Here is a 7,166-nt window from a genome sequence, read left to right as displayed (position 1 = left end):
GATTGTGATGGAATACTATTGTGCTATAAGAAATAATGAGCAGGATGCTTTCAGAAAAGCTTGGAAAGACTTACATGAAATGAAGCAGTTTAAGTGAGCAGATCCAGAACATGGTACACAATAACAGAAATATTGTACAATGAACAACTGTGAATGACTTAGTTATTCTCAGCAATACAGAGATCCAAGACAACTTTGAAAGATTTATGATGAAAAATTCTATCCATCTCCAGAGAAAGAACTGATGGAAACTGATTGCAGATCGAAGTGTACTTTTTTTTTTTACTTTATTTTTTCGTGGGATTTTTTTTCTTTCACAACATGACTAATATGGAAATATGTTTTTGCAAGAATGCACATGTATAACCTATTTCAAATTACTTGTTATCTCAAGGAGGGTCAGGGAAGGGAAGGAAAGAATTTGTAACTCAAAATTTTAAAAAAAATGTTAAAGATTGTTTTTACATGTAATTAGGAAAAAAACATTTTTAGAGTTCTTTCAGTTCCTAAGGTCCTATAATCCCAGAATTCAATAAACAATAGGCAGCTTGGGGGGAAGGGCAGACTTTTCTCCATCAGAACTCAGGCTCCAGTGGTTTCACTTATAGACAACATTCATGGCTACCATTCATCACTCTTCATTTTCTCTCACATTTTCTACTAATCAATAAACAAGGATTACAGCCCTTTGGAAGTGATTTGTAGGTTTGCTGACCATGTAAGGGACACCATGACTTTATGTCTGAGTTTTTCTTTCCAGAGCCTCCAGCTGGGTCTGGAACCTTTGACAAGGCAGTTGTCTTAGCATTTGACCAACACATCATTTCTCTCTCTCTTTCTTTGTCCTTTTCCTCTTGCTTTCACTTTGCAGGGGCTCAAATGGTTTAAAAAATGCTTTTAGTTGAACAGCAAAGGTTTCAGAAAACTTAAAGGCTGAAGACCTGGTTTCCTATGGTCCACTGAACCATGAAACTTTACCTTATTCTCATTAGATGCAGTGCAAATCCTCCCTTTTAGACCTCCCATAGGGCTTTATCTTTTACCTCTCTAATACACTTACATGTTATTATATAGTATAGATGTAGCCACCAGGGCATCCTCACTCTCACACCAAAAAAGTGCTCTAGGCTCAATGGTGCTGAAGCATCCAGTGAAAGCCATAGTTCATGAGTCCCTACTTCATGTGTTTGCGTTTTGTTCGTTTCTTATCAGTAAGTCAAGTAGACACAAGCAAAAGCAAAGGGAAATTAAGTAGCACAGTAAGAGAAGCAGCAAAAGGAGATTTCTGTGGTAAAACCCGGGGTCCACTCTATCAAAAATCTACATACCATCAATGAAGAGCTGACACGCCCAGAAAATGGGTGAAGGGACATGAATACATCTAGGGAGTTTGTGTGGCCAGGACACATTCATGAAGAGACAAGTCCTACACCCTAGTCTTCTTTTTCTGGTGTCAGGCTGCTACTATGGTTGGGCCCCCTCCCTACGGGCCTCAGAAGGCTACTAAAATGTCTGCTACACCAAAGGGTGTGGCTCATAGTTTCTGCTAAGGATCATTCCCAGTTCTCCTGGTTGCAGCTGCAAGGCATTCAGCTGGTCTTGTTGTGAAGTGTCTACACTAGCCCTGTCCCTTCTGAACTTCATACTGGTACTACCTTCTGGGCTAGGGTACCTCCTGGCCACATTTTCCTCTGTCTCTTTAGACTAAAGTGGCTAGAAAGCTTCCCTCTGAAAAAGATCAGTGACAACTGACCAAGGTTATAAACCACCACATTCAAAACCAAAATACCTCCAAGCTAAGATCAAGGATAATTTTTTAAAACCTTCTATATCTGGGAATGAATTCTTGTCCTTAATTCCAGACATCTAAGTATTAGACAGGGTTAAAAATTCCCAATGAGGAGGCAAAGTGGAGCAGTGGATAGAGTTCAGGACCTGAACTCAGGAAGACCTACATTCAGATTTGGCCTCAGACAGACACTTATTAGCTGAATGACCCTGGGCAAGTCACTTAATCCTGTTTGCCTCAGTTTCCTCCTCTATAAAATGAACTGGAGAAATGATACTGGATATTCTAGTATCTTTGCCAAGAAAACCCCAAATGGGGTCACCAAGATTCAGAGAGGACTGAACAACAACCCAAAACTCCCAAACAACTCTCATACAAATAAAAGGGAGGGGGGAAGCAAGAATAAAAATTCCTTAAGCAGAGCCCTATGGAGAAGTCTCCTCTTGCCTTCAACCCTTTGTTCCAAACCTGCACTTCTATTATATATGTGTGGTCAGTAACAAGCTTCTGGACTTTCAAGTTTCCTGCATAGTTAGATAACTATGACATAGTTAGATAACTGTTCATAGTCCCACATGTTTAGTGAGAGAAGGGATCCAGTCTTACTTCAACTTTGTATCTACTCCTCTCCTTCCTCCAATACCTAGTGCAACGTTCTGCACATAGTTGGCACCTAATGTTTATTGAATGAATGATGAGTGAATGAAATTCCACAACAAAGCCAGATTCATCTGGGGGAAAACCATGAGTTCCAGGTTCCAGTCAGGAACACTAGCCACTCCTGCTCCCCAAATGCTTTTGCATTATTCACAACACATGTCTATACTTTCTGTATGGGGCTGGCCTCCTGGAGTCCCTTCCCGGAGCCATTAGCCTGCTCTCCACGCTTGACCTATGCTAAAATATGATAAAACCAAAGCTCACTGATGATTTGGACTAAAGCCCTGGTGACTATTTAAACTGAAACGCATTAACAGTTCTGAATATTTCATGCCAGATACATTAGAAGAGCCAGCATGATTTATTGAAGGTGATCACCCATCATGGGTATTAATACATTGTGCTGCACTGGGCCATCTGAGAAGAAATTAATTTCAAGTGACAACATGGGATGTTTTGGGTCTTGTAGACACTTGCACTGGGAGTCGTGACTGACAGTGTCAGTCTGGGAGAGTGGGAAGGTTCTGAGGGTGGAGTCATTGAAGTTAATTTTTTTGAATGAATAAAATTAATGAGTTCCTGTTTCTGAGTCATGTACTCATGAGGGAGAGGGATTAGTCAGCAATGCCCCAAACCAAGTCCAATTTTTCTTTCTCTGCTTTGGGAAAAACACATTGTTATCTCCTAACAACAACTAGACCATATTGGGTTCCTTCAACGGTTTTGTGGCTCCACGATTTTGTCAATGTGGTCATTTTTTTCCCCAGTGACAAGATCAGAACCTATTCATGCCTTTCCATGTCATTCTTGTCCATGGTTTCCCATGAATCTTCTAGTTACTCAACACACAGGAAGACCTTCCGTAAGAGGTTGAATCTAGTATCTAAGACCAGAGGACCTGTCCAGAATAGGGTATGGACGTCTATTTGAACTGTTTTTTGTCAGATTGCCATTGCATCAAAACTTTAAATTGTTATGTGTCTTGTATCTTATGTATCCTTATCTGTTTACACAAACCAGATATAATACTATGTGATGCCTCTCCTGTAATTGGTCAAGCCCTAATGTTAACTTGTGATATAATTTTTCAGTCATTTTCAGTTGTGTTTGACTTTTTGTGATCCCATCTGGGCTTTCCTTGAAAAAAGTTTGTTATTTTCTTCTCTAGCTAACTTACCGATGAAAAAACTAAGGTAAACAAAGTTAAGTTACTTGCCCAGGATCACTCAGCAAGTGTCTGAGGCCAGATTTGAATTCAGAAAGAGGAGTCTTCTTGTTCCCAGACCCGGGACTCTAGATGCTCCTATGATATAATACTATATATACATATGTATTTATAATATTACATACATATATAATTATTTATACATATGTATATGTGTACATATGTATATGTCTGTATGTGTACATATGTATGTATTTACTGTTGGGTTTCCCCCAAGGGTCCTAAATAGCACCTAGGGATCTCCTTGGTTGCTACAACAACACCTATGCAGGTATATATCTCAGAGTTATAGAGTTCTGGGATGTCAGACTATTATAATATTCCCACATGTGTAATTTGCCCAATAAACAGTCAATTTGATCCATTAGCGAGATGACTATATGGGAACACACCTTGGCTTAATCCTTTGCGTGAAAGATCCTGTCGTCTCGACTGACTGTATTTGACCCAGTTAGCATGCAGCTAAAGTGGGCAGAACACTATGTAGAGGTACCAGTGTAGCACTGTGCTAGAACTGAAAATTTCAAGGAACAGAAATAGCTAAATCCATCATAAGCTAATCATGAGTTTGTTTAATAATTTACAAATGATGTAGACATTCTCATCCAGAGAAGAAGGATACAAGATTTGTACTACCTCACTGCCATCCTGAGTACCTGCTTTGATCTAATCTCAGAGAGTGAAGACGCATACATGCAGAGCTAAATCCTGAACAACTGGTTCAGTTCATACTACTGAGTAGTTCTAGTTGCCCCACACATTCTAGAGAGCTGTGGGGTTTTATCTGAAGTGAGTAAAGGGAGCTGGATGCTCTAAGATAGGGTGAGCAAACCTCAGCTATCTTTGAATACTGCAATCATGAGTACGTTAAATACCCCTAAATACAAAGTCTGTGAAATTCTTTTGGAATCAGGGCTGTACCCATGCACAGCCCTGATTGATTACAAGTGAATTGCCACTATCTGTATATTCCACCTTGTTTTTTGGTAAAGGGGCTGATCATATTCTACCCTCTGAGAAATATTCATGAGGGCAACCTCTGGCTCCAAAGAAATTCTACCAGCCTGACATGCTTGGGGAATGGAGATACACTGAGCATTTTTGAGCAGAGGAATGATGAAAGAATAATTTGGAAAGATGATAACAGGAAGAACTAGATCATGGAGAAACTGGAAAGAAACAGATTAATGAGGAGGATATTATAATTTACTAGGTACCTTTTGGCTAAGATCAGTGCAGTGTCTATTATCAACTTAACATTCAATGCATCCTCTATAACAATTATACCTCACAGTGATATAGTGCTTTAATGGTACAAAGTTTTCCCCAAGAGGTAAGGAGTGCCAATGTTATTCTCTCTAGTTTTGTAGATCTGAGGTTGGAACTCTGAGGTCATCTACTCTAAATCCATCATTTTACAGATGAGTGACCTGGGGCACAGAGAAGGTGAACTTGGAGTCAGAAAGATATGAATTCAGATTCTATCTCTGTCATTCATTGGTTGCATGACCATAGATAAATCATTAAACCTCTGAGTCTCAATTTCCTCATCTAGAAATGTGGATAATACTACCTATAATACTGGGTTGTTATAAAGCACAAATAAAACAGCATTTATAAATACAAGTAGTTATTATCCTTCTCTGCAAAGGAAACTGCCTCCAGGTCAATGAAAGCTTCCCTGAAGACCAACTAAGACTCTTTGGAAGCAACGTAAGGAAGTGTCTTGTTCACTTGGTGGGGGTTGCAGGGGTGGGGGGTCAGAAGCTTGCGTTAAACCCAAAGGAGCCAAGGTGGTCAAGCTTAGAAGTAAAGTTTAGCTTAGGTCCAGAGCTGATCCTCCAAAGCAAGTCAGGAAGCAAGCTCTAGAAGGAGCCAAGAAACAAATAAGACTGAGCAGTACAGCCATCCAGGGGATAGGCCCCTAAGTAACTTGGCATTCAACCCCAGATAGTGTAAACATACAGAGGTGAAATTGGGAAAGGGGCTAGATACCCTGTAATCTGTACCATTAAACCAATCTATGACTAACTAGTTCAGGGATAGGGAACCTGTAGCCTCAAGGCCTCATGTGGCCCTCTAGATCCTCAAGTGCAAGGGTCACACTTGAGGATCTAGAGGGCCGCATGTACCTTGAGGCCACAGGTTCCCCACACTTGAATTAGACTTAATTAATTTTAACTTAATTAAATCTTATATTCACAAAACTTTTTTGTAGATTTTTACCGATGTCTTTTGGTTTTCATACCATTGTAGTTTCTCCCAAATCCCTTCTTCTTTCCTACCCCTTCTGAGAGAGCCTCCCATATAAAAAATATTTTAACGATTAAAATAGAGAAAGAGAAAAAAATCAGCACATTCAATCAATGCATTGTGTGATACATGATTAACTGGATCCCTATTCTATTTCAATCAGTATTAAGCAGTTTGCTATGATTCCACAGGGGTAGTGATTATATGGTCCACACATTAGACTTTAGAATGGTGAACTACACCTTCCAAGTTCATTTGCTTAATCACAGGAAGCTAGCTAAAGGCCCTCCACCCTTGTTTTTCCTTATTATGATGACCAAGCCCAAGGTGGTGGAGGTGACTCAATTGCATGGAAAGTCCCCCAGCTATTTTTGTTCCCCCTCTGACCCTTGTCATCCCTTTATTGCCCAACATGGGTAGATGACGATGAGCACTTGACCAACAAGTGACCCTGGTTGCTGGCCTGCAGCCTGCCTTTCTACCAGCCCATAGATGTGCTCTTCAGGACCTCCCTAAAGGTCAAGGTAGGTCTATCAAAGTCTGCTCATTGGCCTGTTTGTCAATCAGCGGGATTCTGTATTTTGTGTAGACCTTCCTGGAAGGTCAAGGGACAAGGTCTATCAACCAATGAGATTGCGTATTTTTAGTTTACTTCATCTATGTTATCTGGATATCAAGCACTATAAAACTGAGGCCTGGAAGAAAGGAGTATCTCAGATCAGAGGGAAGATCTGAGATCCACTTCATTAGAGAGGGCCATGGACCCTTTGATCAAGTGCCATTGTCTCAGGGCTCTGCCTCAGTGGTTTTGTTGCAGATTAGACAATTTTGAAATTGTCTATTGACAGTTGAAAAGGTCTGAAAATATGCAGTGTTTTACCAAATGCTTTGCATACATTATCTCATTCATCTACATATGTAATGTATGTGCATCCATAATCTCATTTACATACATTAAGTTATTATCTCACAGCTTCTAGTAGGCTCTGGATATTGGTGAACTGGTCTTCAAAATAACCATGTTATATAGGTAGTACAGGTTTATTTTGACTTCATGGGCCAGACATCCTTAAAGCTATTGGTTTACACCTATTGGGTCTAATCCTGGGAGCTGATTTAAGAGAATTAGTTCTTTCTGACTTATTATGGTGCTGCTTAGAGTTGACTTTGGGACAATATATAACTATAGCTTAGGTATAGCTCATGTCTAGGTTCCTACTGATGTAGCTCCTGTACAAA

Source organism: Notamacropus eugenii, chromosome 2, assembly GCF_028372415.1.
Source record: "Notamacropus eugenii isolate mMacEug1 chromosome 2, mMacEug1.pri_v2, whole genome shotgun sequence".
NCBI lineage: Eukaryota > Metazoa > Chordata > Mammalia > Diprotodontia > Macropodidae > Notamacropus > Notamacropus eugenii.
Note: the sequence above shows the minus strand (reverse complement) of the source record.